General features: G+C 34.5%; 1 long non-coding RNA gene across 1 annotated transcript in view; it reads right to left on the minus strand.

The window, feature by feature from the left end:
- Positions 1-16,540: 16,540 nt before the first annotated feature.
- Positions 16,541-23,797, minus strand: part of LOC129488145 (uncharacterized) — a 521,486-nt gene continuing 514,229 nt past the window's right edge. The window contains exon 15 of the long non-coding RNA XR_010122386.1: positions 16,541-16,637. This is a non-coding gene — a long non-coding RNA (uncharacterized lncRNA). The remainder of the gene's footprint in view (positions 16,638-23,797) is intronic.

A 23,797-nucleotide genomic window follows, 5' to 3' on the forward strand; every position in this document is an offset into this window, starting at 1 on the left:
TTTAATAAATTCCTCTCTCCTCACTTACGATGTGTCTGTGTCCCTAATCTCTCCTGGTCGTGTGACAAGAATCCAATTCTAGCTGAACTAAGGAGCAAAAATTCTGCATCAATTGGAGGAATTACTTTCTGGGTATCAGTACCTATTTTTAATTATATCAGTCAAGACATGGCAATGCTATTTGAAGGAAACCCAGATAAACCAATGGAGCAGAATATCAAATCCAGAAAACAGTTCTCAAAAACACTGCCTCCTATACCATGATGGATGTGACATGCAGGACAGTAAGAAAAAATAATATTTTCAATAATTTTGATGCTTTTCCTTTTGAGGAGTTTTATCTATTTCCTTTGCCTTGGTCAGGGCAGACCTTGTGACTTGTTTTTACCAATAGAAAGTAACATACATAGACCTCAATAGTTTTGAAACTTCTACCATGTGGAAGTGTTTCAATGTTGGGGGTATTTTGAGACCACCATATAAAAAAAAATCAAGCTTATCAGTGAATAAAGTGCCAAGTGGAGAAGAACTGAGGAACCTCAGGTGACAGGGAAGCCATCTAGGACATTCTCATATACTGAGTGATGCTGTATGAATGAGCCCAGCTGAAAACAGCCAAAATGCTACCCAGACAACCCACAGAATTATGAGACATAATAAATATTTTTAGAATATATGTAAGTTTTGTAGTGACTTATAATGTAGCAATAGACAACTGATAGAATTAGTAACTAGGGGAAGAAAATAAAGTCACGAAGCAGTGCAAACACACCAAAAGTAGAATGAATAAAATAAAGAAAAAAAGATGGAAAGTACAAAGTGTTGGCTGGCAGGAGTGTAAATTGTTGCAATCACTTTGGAAAAGTCTTTGGCAGATCTACTAAAGTTTTCCGTATGTGTATCCTGTGACTCATCCATTCCACTCTTAGGTTTAGACCTGCCAAAAAGGCATACATGTGTTTTCCAAAATGTATGTAGTAGACTATTCATACAAACACTATTCACAATAAGAAAAAATTTAGGCCAGGCGTGGTGGCTCGTGCCTGTAATCCCAGATCTTTGGGAGGCTGAGGCAGGCAGGTCCCTTGAGCCCAGGAGTTGGGGACCAGCCTGGGCAAGATGGTAAAACCCAGTCTCTACAAAAAATTAGCCAGGTGTGGTGACACACTTTGTAGTCCCAGCCACTTGGGCGACTGAAGTGCGGGGATTGCTCGAGCCCTAGAGACAGGTTGCAGTGAGCCCAGATCACACCACTGTGCTCCAGCCTGGGCATCAGAGTGAGACTCTGTCCCAATAAAAATAAAATAAAATAAAATAAAATGTAAAACCCTAATTTATATCAACAGTATATAAATAACTATGTTGTACTTACACAAGGCGTATGGAAATAAAAAAGAGTAGCTTCTATGCTAAACAGAACAGATGAATTAATGTAATGTTAAAGAAGCCAGATACAAAAGAGTATATATACTGTATGACAGACACTATTCATCAAAAGTACAAATGCAAAATTAATGTATGCTATTGTAAGTTAGAATAGCCGTTAACCATAGGATGGAATGGATAAGAAATGGATAAGAAAAGGGGGATTCTAGGTTACAGACATTTTTATCATTGGTTCTTGTTACTTTCTGAAATTGTAAAGATTCTAGCAAGTGTGTAGTTTTAATGGACAGTTTCATGTTGACTCATGATGTTCACTATTTTTCATGTGCCTATTTTCCATAAATCTCTTTAGGTCTGTTCAAAGCTCATGCTCATTTCCAGTGGATTATTAGGTTCCTTATTGTTTATATTTAAGATTTTATTGTATATTTTGGATATAAGTCCTTTATTAGATAAAATTCCTTAGCAGGTATTGTTTCTTAATCATTCTCTAGTGTTTTTTTTTCTTCAAAAAGAAGTTCTTAAATCCTCCTCCTACCTGCTCTCAAAAATAAGGTTTTAATAGAACAAAGGCATACTTAAGTTACATATTATCTATGGCTGTTTGTGTGACACAGTAGCAGAGTTAAGTAGTTGCAACAAAGGCAATAGGACTAAAATATTTACTAGCTGGCCTGCTAGTTTACAACTCCCTGACAAGATACATTGTTATTATTTTTGCTTTATACAATTAATTATATTTTAGAATAATTAAAAAATTAAAAATTAATGTTTATTTCCTTTTGAAATATTAATTATTGCACTGTAAAGATATGAAAAAGTATATACACATATGTGTACGTGTGTGTGTGTATCTCTCATTTGCCTAAAGATCTTCTTTAACATTGTGGATTAGGTCCGCTGGCAATTAATTACTGTTTTTGTTTGCCTGAGAGTCATTAATTATTCTTTACTTTTGAGGATTATGTTTGCTGCTATTGATATCTTGGTTGGCAGAGATATTTTCTTCCAGCCATATAAAAATATCATCCTTATTGTCCATTTTATTCTTGTTTCATTGTTTCTGAGGAAAAATATACTTTCATACTGATCTTTACATAATGTGTCATTTTTCTCTAGCTTCCTTTAAGAATTTCTTTCCATCTTTGGTTTCACAAATGTGAATACAATAATCCCAGATGTGTGTGTCTATGCGTATGTGTACATGTGAATATGTGAATCTGTACATACATGCACACACACACACACACACACTTTGGTTTGGTGTGCATTCTGACTGGTGTTCACAGAAATGTATTTGAATTTGTGGAAAACCATCTATTTTTGCCCATTCCTCTTTTAAATGTAAATATTTAATGCAATATTTTTTCTTAAATCTGTTTGCATTTCATTCCACCTATTTTTATATGTGATATTTTAATATAATCAAGTTGTAAATGTCATTAAAGTTCCATTATTTTTCATTTTTCCATTTTCTAATCTTTTATTAGTGAGATCATTCTGTGAGCATCACATCTGAAATAGCCTTCTACATTTATTATCAAACACAAGCATCAAGACATCAACATTATTTTTGTTATCATGAATAATAATCTCTAGTTACTGGTTTCTGTCATTTGTGAAACATTCTGTTTGTTTGTTTTATCCCCAATATTCATGTATGTTTCATGAAGGCAGGAATGTGGCTGTCTTGTTGTCTGTTCTGTAACCCTCCCAGAAAAACCAACTCAGTACAGAATTCATTCTCAGTAATATTTTTTGAATGAGTGACTATAATACTAACACGTTTAATAATATTTGAATTTCTGGTCACATTAAATTTTATGAGCTCTCATTTTGTTTTCAGAAAAAGTAAACTGACTTGATCTGATATTAAATTTTATATCAATCTATAGACCTTTGAAAATTTTCCAAATTTACCATTCAACTTTCGTTATTTATTTCTATTCCATTTTGAATGTTGTTTCTGAGGTCAGGAATTATTATTTCCTAAATCCTATTTTTAGAAATAGACTTTATATTTTTAAATAATTTGAAATAATTATAAATGGATTATTGCTTACTTCTAAATTTGTGACATATTGTTTTAAACATACTGAGCTAAATAATATTTTATTCAAAGACAAATTAAACTTACTATAAGCTCATCTTATTCTGTAATAATCTAAAATGTAGTAATAATACAAATAAAGAAACAAATTTCTACCCTTTCCAATTATTATTAGCTATGCCTTCAGGGTACTTTTTTTGTTGCTAATTAGTTTTTCATTCTATTGAAAACTATATGTCATAAATTATTTTTCTCTCCTTATGTAATTCAGGCTGAAATTAGAAACATATAAGTTCTTATCATGATATGTACATAATATATAAGTTTTTAAAAATCCATTTAGTCCAAATTTCTGTCATAACTAAAGCATCATGTGTTTTTTATATTTTTGCTTACCAATTAAATATAACTGAATACTTTTTATAGATAATAAAACTTAATACACTGAAAAATACCCAAGATACATACTATTTACATAAATGATTATACAACAAAGTCTTGAAAGCCTAAATATTTAAAGAGCTTCAATATGATTAATTAGGATATTGAGCAACTTGTTCAGAATATTTTTGAAAACAATTAGATTACTCTGTGAGCATTGTAGTATTAATAAAATGCTATCTTTAATGATTAATAAGTTTAGCAAAAAATATTGACTTTAATTAAGCAGTAGAATAACTCACTGTGTAGCTATTAGAGGAGTTCAGTAATGATACTGAGAAATTTTTGTTACTCTATGATACACTTCAATAGAAATAGGCTCCAAATAGATTTCCATACAATTAATAGCTTATTTTAGCTTATTTTAATTTGAAACACAGTACTGAAAATTCTTTTCTGATTTTATACATTTACCAAGGATTCTGAGATATATGTACATACAACTACATATCTTAAGGAACATAGGTGAGCAACATTCATTATTGGCACCAAAATAACAAAATGGAGCCTAGTAGTGCAGCATTTAATTAAAAAATTATTTAATGTTGATAGTAATAGAAATTTGCTATATTAAAATATAAGTAAATAAATATTAACTTAAACTATAAATATTGCATATGGAGTCTTAAGAGCAGATCTGAACTCTTACCCAAGGAACACTTGTAGCATGAATGCGGAGGTACTTAAATGGAACACCATTCACATGAAATTATTTTACTAATGTTATTTATTGACTTTATTAATAAGTCCTTTCAAATCATTCAATTCACTTTTTATCTGAAACTTTTTGTATTAATATAATTATTGCCTTAAAATAAGTTTAAATAAATTATGTACGTATAACAGTCAGTCAACTGGCATAAACAGCTTTGGGAAAAAATCCTGAATCTTGGCAACTCAAAAAGTGGAGGCAGAATTGTTCAGGTGTTAGCATTACTCATTCACTGGTCTCGTAAACTTTGTTTAAGTTAGATTTGGTTGTAATTTCAGTGTAAGTAGTTTATATTGTCTCATGAAATGTTGGAAGGAGATTATTGAAGGGAAAAGGAAAGTAGCCACTAATGGATATACATTACCAAGGAAGTTACCAATGTAGGTTACTAGAATAGAATCCCACTGGAACCTCAGAAGTGCAATGTAAAACACTCCTCTCAGAGCTAAGTCACCTGAGTAGTAAGAGAGTTGGGGTATTTTTTAATCATCTTCTGTCACTCATTGATTGTAGACTAATCACTATGAGTGCTAATTATAGTGCTTCAAACCTGGTTTAGTGGGACAATGTGAGACTTGAGAGAATGAGAAAGTCTTCCACAAAGGAATGCAGGTGTTGGGAATTGGATGTCAGCACAGTGTTTATGGAAGTGCTAAGGGAAAAACATATGAACAATTGCCTAACCTTTTCACTCATTTGTATTTTATTATTTCAAAATTACTTTAAACTTAAAAATATTGCAAGAATAATATAAAGAATAGTCACATACCCTTTCTTTAGATTTACATATTAACCAATAAAATAGACTAAACTGTACCAAATTACAAGAAATTAAAGGTAGCATAGAGTATATGGCAGAGTCTAGATGATTTTTATTATGTATTACTAATAGAATTGGTTTAGAAAAACAATTCTGACATGATAATTATATTTTCTGAATTAGAACACATAAACATTCATACATGAGAATAATGCAAATAAAATATTTCATCACCATCTCTATTGTATTTCATTCTCTGAATCTTATCTGGCTTTATGTCCTAAGGTTGAACTGGTTAGAGAACTAGGGAGAAAATGACTTTAATAAGAGATCCATTTTATAAGGCTGCCAAAGTTACAGCCCATCCATATGCTATCCAATTATAGTTATCAGCTGTTAAATCTTACTGCCAATCAGAGAATATTTAACACTTCAAGAAGTAATGAACATTGAATTCATGCTAAAGGGAAAAATGTGGAATTTTGGGTGATAATAAAGGTTCCCGGTTAAAGTTATATAAAGGAGCCAGAACAAAATGAAACACAACAAAAACAACCTTGGTAGCAGTGACAGCTGGGTTTCTATATAACATACCTGATTAAAGATGATACATGAAATGCATTTATATTTAAAATAAACAGAATTGCATTAGATAAATATCTACTTAGCAGAATTCAAGCTAAGGCCCTCACAAACCTGCCACATGTTTACAAAATACAAAAAGAAAGGATAGCACAAAGTGGTGACTACACTCAACAATAATTTATAGTATATTTAAAAGTAACTGAAAGAGTATAATTGGAATGTTTGTAACACAAAGAATTGATAAATGCTTGAGGCGATGGATACCCCCATTTACTCTGATGTGATTATCTCACATTGTACCTCATGTATCTCAGAAATATATACACTTACTATGTACCCATAAAAATTAAAAATAAAAAAATTATAAAAAAAAGAAAGAAGGAAGAAAAAGAAATAAAGGAAGGAAAGATGAAGGAAGGAAGGAAGAAAGGAAGGAAGGAAGGAAGGAAGGAAGGAAGGAAGGAAGGAAGGAAGGAAGGGAACTGTATCTGTAGAAATATATCCTCAGGCAGCTGGGCATGGTGGCTCACACCTGTAATCCCAGATCTTTGGGAGGTTGAGGCGGGATGATCACCTGAGGTCGGGAGTTTGAGACCAGCCTGACCAATATGGAGAAACCCGGTCTCTACTAAAAATACAAAATTAGCTGAGCGTGGTAGTGGGCACCTGTAATCCCAGCTCCTTGGGAGGCTGAGGCAGGAGAATTGTTTAAACCTGGGAGGTGGAGGTTGCAGTGAGCTGAGATCACGCCATTGCACTACAACCTAGGCAACAAAAGCAAAACTCCAAACAAAGTTTAGAGGCAAGAGCTGATAGAATAAAACCAATTCCATGTAACTTACAAGTTTTGAAAAGTTCAAGAATACTTTTAGAAATATAAAATATCTAGCACACAACAATGAAAACTTAAAATGTCTAAAATTTAATAAGAATTACCAGACATAAAAATGGCAAGGGACCTGGTAGAGACATGGTGGTAGGGGGTGGGGGAAATGTGTATATACACACAAATACAAACACAAAATATCTAGGGATGAAAAACTACATTGTCTAAAATGATAATGCATGGGATGGATAAAAAGCAAGGGCAATATATGGAAAACAGTTAAAAATGTGGTATTTATTCATCCAACCATATTAACAATCGCTTTTGTATGAAGGGTCTAAATATACTAGTTAAAAAAGAGACTGTCAGTGGGATTAAAAAACACGAGACCCAACTCTATGTTATCTATATGAAACTTTAAATATAATGTCATAAAGTAAAAGGTTAGAGAAAATTATATCATATTAACAGAAATCAAAAGAAAGCTGGAATAGCTATATTAATCTCAAACAAAGCAGACTTCAGAGCAAAGAAAATTATCAGGGAGTGGCATTATATAATGATGAAAGGGTAAATTATTCAGAAAGACACAAAAATCCTTAACGTGAGGTGATTAACAATGGAACATCAAAATATGTGATGCAATAACTAATAGAGCTGCAAGGAGAAATAGAAATGTCTACTATTATAGTTGGAGATTTCAGCACTCAACTATCAGCAACTGACAGATTCAGCAGGCAGAAAATCAGTAAGAACATAATTGAGTTGAACAGAAACATGAGTTGGTGGGGAACAGAAACATGAGTTGGTGGGGCACAGTAGCTCACGCCTGTAATCCTAGCACTTTGGGAGGCCAAGGCAGATGGATCACCTGAAGTCAGGAGTTCCAGACCAGCCTGGCCAACATGGTGACACACTTTCCCTACTAAAAATACAAAAATTAGCTGGGCGTCCTGGCAGGTGCCTGTAATCTCAACTTCTCAGGAGGCTGAGGCATGAGAATATCTTGAACCCAGGAGGTGGAGGTTGCAATGAGTGGAGACCACACCACTGCACTCCAGCCTGGGCGACAGAGAAAGACTCCATCACAGAAAAAAAAAAGAAAAAGAAAAAAAAAGAAATATGAGTCAACTAGATCTAACTGACTTCAGCCAAAAACAGTAGAATATTAATTTCTCTTAAATTCACGAGACATCACTAAAATAGAGCACATTGTAATCATTAAAACACACTTTAACCAATTTAATAGATATCATACACAGTATGCTGTCAGACCACAGTAGAATTCAAATAGAAATCAATAACAGAAATAGAGCTGAAAAATCCCCAATATGTGGTGATTAAACAAAATAATTAAGTAACACATGGTTCAAATAATAAGTCTCAAAAAATTAATAAATATTTTGAAATAACGAAAATTATAACACAACTTTGTGTGGGATGTATTGTACAAAAATGCTTAGAGAAAATTTTGTACCACTGAATGCATCTGCTAGAAAACAAAGAGATATAAAATTTAAAAATTTAAGTTTCCATGATAATAAATTAGAACAAGAGAGAAAATTAAATAAAAAATAAGCAAAAGAAAATATATAATAAAAATTAGGCAGAAATCAATGAAATTGAGACTATGAAACAATAGAGAAAATAAACAACATCAAGCTGTTTTTTCTGAAAAGATGAGTAAAATTCAAAGCTCTAACAAGGCTACCAAACAACAAAAAGACACAAATTACTAATATCAGAAATGAAAGAAGGGTCATCACTACTGATTCCCTGAACATTAAAATGATAATAAAAGAATTTTATGAAAACCATATGCCTACAAATTTGATAACTTGTATGAAATAGCTTAATTTCTTGAAAGACACAAACTACCGAAAGTCACACAAAGAGAGGCAATCTAAATAGTCCTGTATCTATTAAACAAGTTAAATAAATAATTTATATCTTTTCAAAACAGAAAGAACCAGGCCCAGATGGGCTCATTGGTGAGTTCTACCAAACATTTAAGGAACTGTCTTAACTCATTCTAAAATCCTAATACCAAACTAAGCAAATAAATTACAAGAAAGAGAAAGTGTAGACCAATATCTATCTCTCTTGAACACAGATGCAAAAATCCTCAACAAAACATCATCAAATCAAATATAACAATGTATAAAAAAAATCCACCATATCTAAGTGAGATTTATTCTAGGTTGGCAAGGCTAGTTCAACACTAAAAAATTAATACAAGCAAACAGCAATAATGTGAGTTTAGTTCCAGGCTACCAAAATAAAGCAAACATCACAATATACCAAGTAACATATTTCTAAAAATTTTCCAGTCCATGTAAAAGTTTTGTTTATGCTATACCATAGTCTGTTAAGTGTGCAATAGCATTGTGTCTAAACAATGTAATACCTTAATTAAAAATTATATGATTGCAAAAATTGTGATTGATCATTTGAGCCTTCAGTGAGTCATAATATTTTGCTGGTGAAGGGTCTTGCCTGTGTTGATGGCTGTTAACTGATTAGGGTGGTGATTGCTGAAGGCTAGAGTAGCTGTGGCAATTTCTTAAAGAAAGACAGCAATGAAATGTGCCACATCAATTGATTCTTTCTTCCATGAAAGATTTATCTGTAGCATGCAATGCTGTTTGATAGCATATCCATGGTAGAACTTATTTTAAAATTAAAGTCAATCCTTTCAAACCCTACTACAGCTTTATCGACTAAGTTTATTGAATATTCAAAATCCTTTGTTGGTATTTCGACAATGTTCACATTATCTTCACCGGGGTAGATTCAATCTCAAGAAATCACTTTCTTTGCCCATGTATAAAAGCAACTCCTCATCCATTCAAATTTTCTCATGAGATTGCAGCAATTCAGTCCCTTCTTCCGGATCCACTTTAATTCTAGTTGTCTGGCTATTTGCAGCAGATCTGAAGTTACTTCCTGCAGTGAAGTCTTGAATCACTGAAAGTCATCCATGAGGGCTGGAATCAACTTCCTCCAAACTGTAATTCATGTTGATATTTTTACCTCCTCCCATTAATCACAGATGTTCTTAATGGCATCTAAAATGATTATTTCTTTCCAGAATGTTTTTAATTTACTTTGCCCAGGTTCATCAGAAGAGTCACTATCTATGGCAACTACAGCTTTAAAAAATACAAAAAAAAAAAAAAAAAAAAAAAAAAAAATACATTTCTCAAATAATAACACTTGAAACTCAAAATTATTTTTTGGTCCATGGACTGTAGAATGGATGTTTTGTTAGCAGGTATGAAAACAACATGAATCTCTTTGTACCTCTCCATTGGTGCTTTTGGGTGATCAGGTGCATTGTCAGCGAGTAGTAATATTTTGAAGCGAATTTTTTTTTTTTTTTTCTGAGCAGTAGGTCTTGACAGTGGGCTTAAAATATTTAGTAAACCATGCTGCAAACAGATGTGCTTTGTTTGTTTTTCCATTTATAGCACACAGGCAAAGTAGATTTAGCATCATTGCTAGGGGTCTTAGGATTTTCAGAATGGTAAGTAAGCTTTGGATTAAACTTAAAGTCACCAGTTGCTTTAGGCACTAGAAAAAAAGTCAGCCTATGCTTTGAAACTCTGAAGCCAGACATTGACTTATCCTCTCTAGCTATGCAAGTCTTAGATCATATCTTCTTCCAATATAAAGCTGTTTTGTCAACATGGAAAATATGTTGTTTAGGGTAACCATCTTCATTAATGATCTCAGCTACATCTTCTGGACAACTTGCTGCGGTTTCTGCATCAGCACTTGCTGGTTCACCTTGCACTTTTTGTTTTATGAAACAGCTCCTTTTTTCCAAACTCATTAACTAATCTCTGCTAGCTTTCAACTTTTTTTCTTCAGCTTCCTCACTCTATAAGCCTTCGTTGAAAAGAGTTAGGCTTTTGTTCGGAATTAGGCTTTGGCTTAAGGGAGTGTTGTGGCTGGTTTTATCTTTCATTCAGACCACTAATACTGTCTCCAAATCAACAATAAGGCTGTTTCACTTTCCTATCATCATGTGCTCACTGGAGTAGCATTTTAGTTTCCTTCAAGAACTTTTCCTTTTCCTTCACAAATTAGCTATTTGGCACAAGAAGCCTGGCTTGCAGTTTGTCTTAACTTTCAGCATGTCTTCCTCTTTATGCTAAATTGTTTCTAGCTCTCAATTTAAAATGAGAGATATGCATCCCCTTCCTTCACTTGTATACTTAGAGTTCATTATAGGGCAATTAATTGACCTAATTTAACATTGTTGTCTTTCAAAGAATAGGAAGGCCTGAGAAGAGGGAGAGAGACAGGGGAATGGCTGGGGAGTTGACCAGTCAGAGCACACATTCTTATCAATTAAGTTTGCTGTCTTAAAGGGGCATAGTTCATAGTGTCCCAAAACAATTAAAATGGTAACATGAAAGTTCAATGACCACAGATCACTGTAACAGATATACAGATAATAATAATGAGAAGGTTTGAAATATTGCAAGAATTACCAAAATGTTATACAGAGACACAAAATGAGCACATTTTTTTTGGGTGGGGGGGTGGCAGGAAATTGGTATTGACAGACTTGCTTGACACCAGAATGCCACAAACCTTCAATTTGTTAAAAAAAAAAAAGTAATATCTATGAAGTACAATAAAGGTAAGTACAATAAACTGAGTATAATTCATCACATCAACAGGGTAAAGAGAAAAAATTATGTTGTCATATCAATAGATACACAGAAAGCATTTTCTAAAACCCAGTACTCATTAATGATTTTTAAAAATGTATACAAATTACAAATAGACAAATACTTCCTCAACTTGAAAAGAACATCAACAAAAATATTACCGCTAACACCATACTCATGGTGAGAAGTTTAATGCTTTCTTTCTAATAATGGGAACAAGGAAATGGCGTCTCCTTTCACAACTCCTGATGTACATCATACTGGAAGTCTAGCTAATGCAATAAGAAAATAAAAATAAATACAATATATACTGATTGTGAAGGAAGAAATAAAACTGTATTTGATTACAGATGTTATGTTTGTCTATGTAGAATGTCCCAGAGAATCAACAACAAAACCTACTAGATCCAATAAACAATTTTAGAAACATTGCAGGATACCTGTTAGCATACAATAATTTATTATTTTTCTATATACCTGCTATGACCACTTGAAATTTTCAGTTGAAAATACAATACCATGTACATTAACACCAAAATATGATGAGTATTTAGATATAAATATAACTAAATATATACCTGAACTGTATGAGGAAATCTACAAACCTCTGATAAAAGTAATTTTAAAAATCTAAGTAAATAGATAGATATTCTATGTTCACAGATAAGAAGACTAAACATTGTTAAGAAGTGTCTATTCTTTTCAAAGTGGTATACAGATGCAACACAACCTAATCAGTCATATTGTGGTAGCTGAAAACCTGATTTTAGAGTTTATATAGAAAGATATAAAACTTAAAATAGCCAGCACAATATTGAAGAAGAAGAACAAACTCAGAGGAGTAACATTAACTTAAGACTCTCTATAAAGATACGGTAATCCAAACAGTGTGGCTTTGATAAAATAAATAGATTATTATAACAGAATAGAGTGCCTAGAAATAGCCCCACACAAATAGCCAACTGACTTGGACAAAGGAGCATAAACATTTTAATGGAGAAAGAATATTGTTTTCAACAAATGCTAATAGGACATTTAGATGTCTATATGCAAAAAATGAATCTAGACACAGATCTTACATATTTCACAATAATTAACTCTCAATAGGGATCATATACCTAAATATTAAACTTGAAACTATACAATTTCTAGAAGATAACATAAGAGAAAATCTAGGTGTCCTTAGGTTTAATGATGACCTTTTAAAATCTATTAAAATAGATTTTAATTTTAGAGCAGTTTTAGGGTTACAGTAAAATTAAGTGAAAAATACAGAGATGTCCCTTACACCCTCTGACCCCCACACATGTACAGCCTGCGCCACTATCAATATCCTGCATAGGAGAAGTTCTTTTGTTACAATCAATGAATCTATAATGACATACTCACATCACTCAAAGTTTATTGTGTACATTAAGGATCACTGTTGGTACAGTATATTATATGGGTTTTGACAAATGTAAGGTAACATATATCCACCATTATAGTATTATACAGGATAGTTTCACTGCCCTAAATATCTTCTGAGATCAAACTATTTATCGTTTCCTCTACATCAACCCCTGGCAACTACTAATCTCCATAGTTCTGCCTTTTCTAGCATGACATATGGTAGGAATCATAGAGTATGTAGCCTTTTCAGATTGTCTGTTTTCATTTAGTAATATGCATTTAAGTTTCTTGCATGTCTTTTCATGGCTTAATAGCTCATCTCTTTTTATTGTCTAATACTATTCCATTGTCTGGAAGTACAATTTATTTGCCCATTCACCTACTAAAGGGCATCTTTATCGCTTCCAAATGTTGGCAATCATGAGCAATAATATAAAAATTTGTGTGTAGAATTCTGTGTGTACGGAAATTTTCCACTCATTTAGGTAAATACCAAGTAGCATATACATAGTTACACAGATACGTAGGCGTGCGTGCACACACATACACACTCACACACACACACACACAGAAGTAATACAAATTATAAAATTGAGATTAAAAAATACCTTCACCATAGCATCAAATAATAACAAATAATTAAGGATAAGCCTGACAAAACACGTATAAGACCTGTACATTGACTACTAAAAAACATTGCTGAAAGAAATTAAGGAAGAATTAAGTTAATTGAGGGATATACTGTTTTCATGCATGAGAGGCTTCAATATCATTAAATGTCAGTTATTGATTAACTTATCTATAGATTCAACAAATTACATATAAAATCCCAACAGATATTTTTGTACTAATTGTAAGCTTTATTTTAATTATCTAAATAAACATAATTTGGAATAATTGGGGTATATTTTAAGGTAATTCAATTTGTTTCTTTACCATCTTTTTCTCTAATACCAAGTTACTATTTTTTTAAGAATAATATACTAAAAATAAGGTATTCTTTTTTTTCTTTTTAAAAATTGCTTGCAATTTTTCAAAGGTAAATTTTGTAATTCATTTATTTAAAATTGCAAACAACTTTCAATCTCTCTTAACCATGCTATTATGTTTTAATTATGTAAAATATTATTACTTTCCAATTATTTTATTTTTCTCTTCATTTTCTGGGGTTGAAAATATTCATAGAAAAATAAGATATTTTTACAGTGGTCTTAGTTCCACTTCCCAAAGATTGCTCTCCTGTTCTCTTATTTACTTCCAATTGTCTTACCTTCATCTTAGTTCCTTGCCCTTCACTTTTAACCTAGAAAAGAGGCTGGGAATAAAAGGGGATTGAATTCAGCAATAAGATATTATGTTGTTTATTTTTCTAACACTCAAACTATATCTAAAAAAATGTATTACTCTTGTGCTATATCCGTATTCCCTTTTCTCATCTCCAAATAACTCTCTCTAAATTGAATACAGAAAGGGAATGTAAGCAAATAGCTTGTTTGGTCAGTATTAATTTGATATTACTAGTATTCAGAAAAATGGACAAAGTTTTTTTTTAATCTTATGACTAAAATTTTACAGACTGAAAAAAAATTAACTGTTTCATCTCCAAATCAGAATACGTAGTAAATTTTAGCAGTAGAATTTTTGACAATTTTTTTCACTTGAAAAAGAACAATTACAATAAAATGTTCATATGATATAAGTCAATTATATTTTAGTCTTGATTTATTAATCTGCATTGGGCAGCTCAACTTTTACACATGTAGCATTGCCTCAAATAAAATACACTGATATCATAAATAAGACATAAAATTATTATAATGCTAATCTCATAATTGTGAGATTAAAATTAAATTATTCTTGAAATTAAATTAATTTATTTGAGAGATATTTTTCAAAGATTTAAACAGATTGTTTCCAGCATTTTTGTCTCAAAAAGTGAGGTGAATAAGATGAGCCTTATAATTATTACCAGGTATTTCAGAATATTAAATATAAAACACTCTTCCTGATTTAAGATCAAGTGTAATGTGAAGAGATAACTGAAACTAGAAGACAGTGAAAATCTGAATAAATACAAAGCTTACAGAATACATCTTTGTAGTAATCATTTAATTATTTGTCATGTGATACCTGTTACTGAAATTTTTATTAAGTACATATAATGTATAGGATACCACTGGATGCTGAAATCAATTTATTCTAGATTAAAAATATATTTTTTCAAACACAGCCAATTTTAGTAAGAAGACATTTATATTCACCCCCTTAGGAGAGATGACAGGAAAGCAACTACAGAGGTGTATAAATATGGTAATTTATGCAAATATATTGAATATGTGAAGAGCAAATAATTAAGTTTAGGCAATGAAAAGACAGGTAAAACTTAGACTTCTCAGTGACTTGTGCATTGGGAATTGTACACCTTCCTGATTACATTAATTGAGGACTAGATGAGGTAGCAATTGTGCAGATGTCATGATGAATGCTGCACAGATATGCACAGCCGTCAGCAGCAGGCGTGCCACTATTGTGTTTAATTTCAATGTTATATGCATGTGACAGCTACAGTAATGAGATGCTAGTGTAAGGTGGACAAGTAGTAAAATTTACTCTTGTCCTAGAAAATATAAAGGGATTCTAAATCACCTATCAGAAGCCCATAGAATCAATCCTACATCTGCAACATGAGATGATCACCAAAGAAAATAATTTTCCAGAATAGAAAAGCAATAGATTATTTCTCATATTTTATTTTAAATTTTTTTATGCTAAAGCAACTGGTTGGTATTTACAAGTCACATTTTATTTATTAATAAATAATTTATTATATTGATAAACTAATGGATAATATGGTAGCTTGAAACATTTATTGCAGTAGAGAATTTTGTCAGAAACTCTAATTTAAAAACTAGTAGAGTGGATTATTTTCTTTCAAGAGGTTGAAATTATTCAATGACAAATATTTCTGTTGTGTGTGTTTCTGTTATTTTCTGCTATCTTTTAGAAGGTCAGTAGGGAAAAAATTATATTTAAATGTGATATAGATATGATATAATTCCTGAGTGGCTATTTAAATACCAATTTTCAATGGTCATAACAAAAGTGGATATTGAAATATTAGCGTTTTGTTAACGAGAAATATTGTTAAATAACATAAATAAAACTAGACATAGTAATTGTGAGGTATTTCTGACTTTGTAACAAAATGTTTATTATTTGAAAGTACGTATTTTTTCTTGTAATAAAAATGTGAACTTTATCCACTCAAAAATCATATATTGTACACTTGTTTTGCAAAGATAACAGCAGACTTCCACTGATCAATTTTTATCATCTTTTTCAGTTTTTATTGTCCAGGTTGTTTCACACTTGTAGATGTTGTGGGGGTTTTAGTGGCGTTCTTGTTGATATAGATAAAAAGAAAATTCCCTAATACAAACCTCAAACCTCAAGTTTACTACTTATTGTTTAAATCATAAAAATTACACGATTCGTGGTGGCAGCAGTGGCCTATCCAGTTCGACCACTGTGGGGACGGCAGCTGCTGTGGAGGAGGCACAGCTGGGGCTGTGCAGTCAAGGAAGCAGGTGAGGGCTGGAAACAGGTGATCCCAGTAGGAGCCCCAATGCCCCAGTGAGTTGGTGGGTGGGAGGCTGCGCTTCTGGGTGCAGCTGCAGCCACCCTGCAACGGCTTCAGACCCGGGCATCCCTGTGTTCTCAGGGGGCTGAGGAGCACCCTGCCTCTGCAGGCTTGGAAGCGTCGGCTCCTGTTCCCTGGCTTCTCCTGGCTCCCGGCACCCGGTCTGTGGTGGAGCAAAGGTGTGGATGTGTCCCAACAGCTGAGCCCAGGTGCTGTCATGACCTGACCGAGTGTGTGCATGCTTTGGGCCATGCTGACATGCCAGCCCCCTGTTGCCTCAGGCCCCTCTGGAAACTGTTTCTGAATCTGTTTCTGAGGAGGAAACTTTGGGGATCAAGGAGCACAGGAGGGAGGCCAGGGGCCTGAGGGAGGCTGGGCAGAAGCCTGTGGCTGTCCCTTGGTGCACAGAGGCCTGTAGCTGCCTCTTGGTGCAGACAGCGTGGATGCCGTGGAAGGCATGTTGACCGCAGCTGGAGGCAGACAGGTTCCTAGGCAGGAAGGGGCAGGTCCCTGGTGAAACCCCACCTTCATACTAGGGATGGGCTGAAGCCTGGGTGTGGGACTGCCAGTTTGGGTGAAGTCATGACCCAGAGTGAGAACTTCTTTGACGCCTTTCAGCCAGTCAAGTGATGCTTTTTCCGGGCCCATCCAAGGACCAATCATCATGCAGTTCCTCCTGCCTATGGACCAGTCAGCACACACTGACTCCATTCTGAGCCCATAAAACCCCCCAGACTGAGCCAGACTCAGACACTCCTTGGGACTACCTGCTTGTAAATAGGAGCTACCTGTTTTGGGTCTCCTCTCCACTGAGAGCTGTTCAGTTGCCCAATAAAGCTCTTCTTTGACCTGCTCACCCTTCAATTGTCCATGTAACCTCATTCTTCCTGGACACAGGACAAAAACTCAGGGTCTGCTGAATGGCAGGTGGGAAAGGAGCTGAAACAGCTTCCTGATGGCACATCGCTGAAACACTTTCCTAGCTGGCTTCTCAAGCTGCAAACGGGAGCTAAAGAGCCTGTAACGCTCCTGGTGGGCTCTCCAATCTGCAGACAGTGACATGCTCTCAGACTGTGGAAGTGAAGCCTGGCGACCCTTCTGAGGGCCCAGACCTCAGGATTCCCTGAGCCAGAGCTGTAACATTATAGCCCTTCTGCCCTCCGTCAGCATTGGGTGGCTGCCCACAAGACAAGAAGCACTGATAGGGTCAGGCCAGCCCACGAGCCACTGGCTGTAGCAGGGTGGCAGGACTAAGAGTTGTAACACAAACGGACTAAAACACATCTCCACGAAACACTCCCACCCACCGCTGCTCACCACACTGCTGGTGATGAGAGGGAGAGAAGAGCTGTGGCCCTTCTGGGAGCCCAGACCCAGGGGCTCCCGATCTAGGGCTGTGACACACTCTAACACCCACTTTGGGAGTCTGCAGTTCCTGACATCTTCGTGTTTTTGGACACCCCTCGTCCAGATGCTGGTGCTGGCAACGAAAGCCACTTGTGGTACCTCTGATCAAGCACAGTCTTACATGGAACCAGAGCCTGTGCTGGCACCTGGAGCTGCCCACCCCTCCACACAGCAGCCGGTGTGCCTGGCTATGTATAGTGGCCAGACCCCATGCTGACTTGCTCGCTTACACATCACTCGCTGATGAGTGCCTGGCTCAACCTTGGCAGGTGTGGGAGCTGGGCGATAGCGTGAGCTGAGCACAGCCTGCCTGGCTGAGTGGGTAGAACAAGCCCACCAGGCAAGAGCAAACCTCAAACAGAGCCACTGCCAACCAGAGGTTTCCTGTGACACAGTCACTAGTTCTGAGCAAGAATATGTATCTAACATAAAACAAATTGTTGTCTACAAATCTATAGAATTTTTGACAAGCATTATGGCAGGATGAATAGATTATTTTGATGGTATTATGAAGATGATTTCGATACTATTATGAAAATTTTCCATAAGAGGACACCAAATACTAATTTATTACAATTGTACTCTTTAATTTTATTTTTATTTTTTATAGTTTGTAACATTTTTTTGTAGACACAGTGTCTTGCTTTTTGCCCAAGGCTGGTTCTTGAACTCTTGTTGTCAAGCAATTCTCCTGCCTCAGTCTCCCAAAGTTAAGATTACAGCATGAGCCACTGCACCCGGCCTTCCACTCTTTTAAACTTTAATAGACTAAATAGACACAATTAAACTAATATATTACATCATTGTTTTGTCTAATTCAGCCAGTTATGCTGCTTGAAAGCTCTAAATAGATTATTAGATTGATCAATACATAATTCAAGAAATAGACTTTCAATTAATAAATAAGGCCGGGGTGGCAGCACATGCCTGTTATCTCATCACTTTGGAAGGCCAAGGTGAGGACAGTTTGAGCCCAGGAGTTTGAACCAGACTGGGCAACATAGCAACACCTCATCTCTACAAAAAATCTGAAAATTAGCTGGGTGTGGGGCTCACACCTGTGGTCTCAGCTACTTAGGAGTCTGAGGCAGGAGGATTGCTTGAGCCAAGGATGTTGAGGCCGTAGTGAGCAGAGATCACAGTACTGTATTCCAGCCTGGGCAACAAAGCAAGATTCTGTCTCAAAATAAATACATAAAAAGAAAATGTTGCAATAAAAAAAATTTATATGTGAATTCAATCCTTGATAACAATGAGAACTCCAATATATACATGCATGTTATAGTTTATTTAGGAAATATTATCATTTCAGATCATTTTACTTTATTATACACATATGTTGTTAGCTTACATTATTGTAAATATAAGTTAATTCTTAGGTTTGAATACATTATGGAGATTGGAGAACAATGTGTTATGTAACCTAATTCAGTGTTTCTTGTGTTTCTTGAAGGGGAAATATCTACAATATAATTTTTTCCTAATTAGAAGACACTTCAAAAAATTGTTTAGAAAATATCTTAAGGTGCTCTTAAAAGGCAATGCATTATTTAATACCATCAGCTCAAGAGAAATACAATATTGTGAATTCATAAAAGCACAAAATAAAGTAATGTCATAGAATGGTCAAGCTTCTCTGGTTCCTTTTTTGCCCTATTTTGTTGGTTGATTTATTTTAAGAAAACTGTAATAGTATTATCTATACAAAAATATTAAATCAGAGTTAAGTATTTCAAAATACAGAGTATAGAGGAAGTGCTTTCCATGAAAAGTAGAACTTTCAGCAGTTTGTAAATTATTGGAGTGTTCTAGTATTTTTCTTAAAAAATTAATTTAAAAAATTAAAAAGGGAAAGAACGCTTTCTTAACCTGAGGTCCACCGAGTAGGCTGTTTGTCAGGAGGTCTCAAAAATTAAAATTCATTATTTTATTGAATTATCACAATACAGATTTTTGTTTCTCTAGCTTGCACACTCAGAATCCTGAACTTGTGAGACCTGTCAGCCTAGAAACATATAATAAAAACGCACAAGGCTGTTAGTATAAATGGATGTGCTAATTTTTTATGTTAAATAATAAACATAACTCATATTTATCAGAATACTCTTCATGTTGTGGTCAGCGAAATTATTTTCTAAACCTAGATAACATGAAAATCCAATTCATAAACTTTTATAAAGACAAAGAACAGTAGTAAACCAAACTAAATCGATATATGTTTGATGGTATCAGTACAGATACCAACCTCGTTGGTTTAGATAACTGGACCAGCGTACTTGAAGGCTGTTACCTCAAATCTCATCTCCCCTGGTCATTGCTTGGATGGGTACTTGTTCTGGGGTGAGCAGATCTGTGCAAACCTACCCTCAAAGTTCAAGAAAGCTGGGGGACTGAAGAAAGAGGCTGGCAAATTCAGTTTCTCAGAAAGAAATGTGAAAAGTAAAAAGTTCCTCTTCCAAGTTTCCCTTTTTGTTAAAGAGTAAACAATAAGTGTTAGAAATAATAGTTTCTCTTAAAAACTAACTTCCTTCAAGCTTCCTTGCTTTTTGCTAATAACTCTTTGTCAAGCCCTATGTAGCTGTTAAATATAGTAAGGGAATAAGTATATTCTATGTCCTTGTACTTTAACCAAGTTATTTGTTCTTGCCTATAGCCTGCTCAGACATGTCCGAACATGCCCAGGCATTTCCTGGCTTACAGCCCATGCCTCTTCCTTATTTGAAATGTTATTATTCTTCTAGTTTCCCGTAAATAGCCCCCTTCATTTCTTTGTTCTCCTTTGCGTATTTACTTATTTAGGAAAGTTTTAAGTTTTTAGCCAGTCGGGATCAGTCTAGATTGTGTGGTCCAGCTCCAGCCAATGGAAATAGGACACAGCAGTAAGGACCCAATGCATCAGGGATAAAAAAAGAAAACCTCTGTTTTTCTTTGTTCAGTGTGCTTTCGTGACAATCAGGCTTCTGAGAAACACCCTTTCTGCAGAAAGTAAAATTGTCTTGTTGAGAAAATTTTTCATCAGAGTGCTAGTTCTTCTCTTTGGCACCAAGGAACAAGCATTTGCTTCTAACAGAAACATTTCATAGGGACTTAGGAGCAAAGGCCATGTCTCAGGCAGTCGTGAGGCAAGATGGTGGATCCCCATGCTGTTGCCCTTCAGAGGCAGGGCTTACACACCATAAGTAAAAAATGTATGGTACAATTGAAGTTTCCCACTCAGGGATAGGCAAAAATGTGACATGAATCTGCCTAAGGGCAGGGTTTATAGTCAAGGTTATTCTGACCTAAGGGCAGGATTTAAGTAAGTGCTCTTACACAAGAAACAGTAGCAACAGTAAAAACCTTAGAAGCATTCCTGGAACTGGAGTTAATCAGAATTTAATATGGCTGATTAGCATCCAAGATGGTGTGGTTTTAGCCTCCATAATACTGTTAAAAATTCTGTGGGTGAAACTCTTTTTGAAATTATCTCACATAACTGATTAAAACACTGTTTCTTTAGCTATGCAATGTGTTTTTATCAATCTACTATCAAAGTTAGCAGGTTGTGCCTATATGGTGGCTTTCCCAATCCTCTTAGTCAAATTTGGAAAGGTTTTTTATTGAAATATTCAAGTACTGATAATACATATTTCCTACATGCAAAGGTACTCCCATAATATTACATATCTAATTTTATTTAATCCAGTTATGTAAAAGCAAAAATAATAGGCATACTGGAAGATTTAATACAGAATTTTTTCCATAAAAAATAAGGTTCCAGGTTGAAAAATTCTTGACAGTTATTTACAAAGTAGAATATTGGGTATGTATTCTAATTATTTTGGAGGCAGAAAAAAGTGTATTTTCACAAGACAGTCTTATCTGTCTGAAGTTCATTAGTACTACTTCTCTTAGTGGGTTTCACTACATATTCATAATTAATGCATGTTATTCCAAGATTTTCTTCAAATAATATTAGATGTAAACTAACATAATTCAAAATTAAGTATATTTAAATAATTCTGATATTGAAACCACCTTTGCAAAGATTATGCAGTGAGAGAAATTAGGCATGGCTTACTCCATCTTGCTTCTAGCCTCAGAGGAAGGTTGTCGTCACTAATTCCTTGGCATAGGCCAAGCTAACCATGGGAGGAATTTAGTTTATAATTTGACTTTGAAGCAAGGAAGATAATATTTCCTCCCACAAAATAAGCCACTCTTTACTCAGGGACTGATAATTGCCTTTGTAAAACTAATGGAAGATCATAACATTAGGATGATGGGAAGGGCCTGAATTCTACTACAAGATAGGCATAGTTTATATAATTCCTTACTGCTTAGGAGACATGTGGCCAGAGTCACAAGATTTTTTTACTTCCCCAGTTGCTCCTATAGAGCCTGTGAATTTGATTACATCACTATCATAGAAACTAAGATTGGTCTTTTAAGATGTTCTTCAGGTTTTTGCATCATGGTAATCAACTGACCCCACCTAAACCAGAGTCTCATGACTCAACTGTTCCCTTGGTCCCCACACACAAGTAGACTCAGAACATGAGGACTATTTTCCATATCCCTATGATTTGGAAAATCATGATCCAAAATGCACTTTATCTGGTCTCTGATTTTTATGGATTCCATCAAAAGGCCAGTAGCAATTCTATACATATGGCTTTGAAGTGGTAAATGTAGATAATCCTTGTCGTAGGATCAGTACAAAGGGTTATATCTCAATAACTGCTATGAAATTTAGAAAAATATTAAATAGCTTAGGTTTGTTTTATCTCAGAGGCTATAAGGCTATAAGAAGCATACTGAAAGTATGTGGTTAGACACATGTTTGAGGAAAAAAATTTAAAAAATGGACAGGAGCATGAAAAATGATTAGGTTATTTTAATGTTGATTTTTAGAAACCCCTAGAACCCCAAATGCAGAGGTCTAGAATGAGCCTGTCGAATTTGATTATATCAATTTACAAATGAGACTATCATAGGTGGAACTTAAAACAAGTGCTTGAATTAAGTTGAATTAAAAGTCTGTTTAGCATGAAAATAACACAAGGCCAAGGGGATGGGGTGACAACCATCATTTGGGGATGATTAGAGGAATACAATTATGAGACATAAATGGCCATAAGAGACAAAATTAGAAGATAGAGAAGAAAGTTCAAGCAAAGAGTAATCAATAGTGTAATAAAGAGTGATCAATACTGTAATAGAAAATATCACAGGAGACAATGTGAGAAGAGAAATAAAAATTAAATTTAATGTTTTTTTGGTTATGCCTGGCTCTGTTTAGAGTAGTTTTGGCAAAACAGTGAGGGCAGGGAATGGCAGTGACTGAGGGATAAAGCAGAAGGGAGACAATTAAGTGGATTGCTGAGCACAGACCTTACTTTTAGGAGCTCAGCTATTGTGAATGGCAGAAATAATAGGATAACACCTTCGGAGGAACTTGAGATTACGAACTTTTAATACAACTAAGAAAGAAAATATTAAAATATGTAAAGTTTTTAAAGGAAATTTTGAAGATTGAAAATACAAAATATAGTTAAGTGATGGAATCAAGGTTCCTGTGAAGTTGGCTTTTAGTAAGAGTAGGGACAACTTATCACTGTGCTAGGAAAAAAAAAGGAAAATATGGTATTTGAGGGAATGGACGATAGAGTTAAGACATTTCTCTCTTTATGCCTTCATTATTTTAGCAAAGTAGAAGGCCAGATCATCTACAGAAAGTGAGAAAGAATATGGAGGGTGTTTTGGCATGAATTTTATCTCTCCAAATTCATATGTTGGAGTCCTCATCCCTTGTACTTCGGAATGTGACCTTACATAGAGATAGGGTCTTTACAGGGGAAATTAAAGTTAAAGCAAGATCATTAGGGTAGGCCCCAGTCCAATATTACTGATGTTCTTATGAAAAGGAAAAAATGG

The sequence above is a fragment of the Symphalangus syndactylus genome, chromosome 8 (assembly GCF_028878055.3).
Source record: "Symphalangus syndactylus isolate Jambi chromosome 8, NHGRI_mSymSyn1-v2.1_pri, whole genome shotgun sequence".
Classification (NCBI taxonomy): Eukaryota; Metazoa; Chordata; class Mammalia; order Primates; family Hylobatidae; genus Symphalangus; species Symphalangus syndactylus.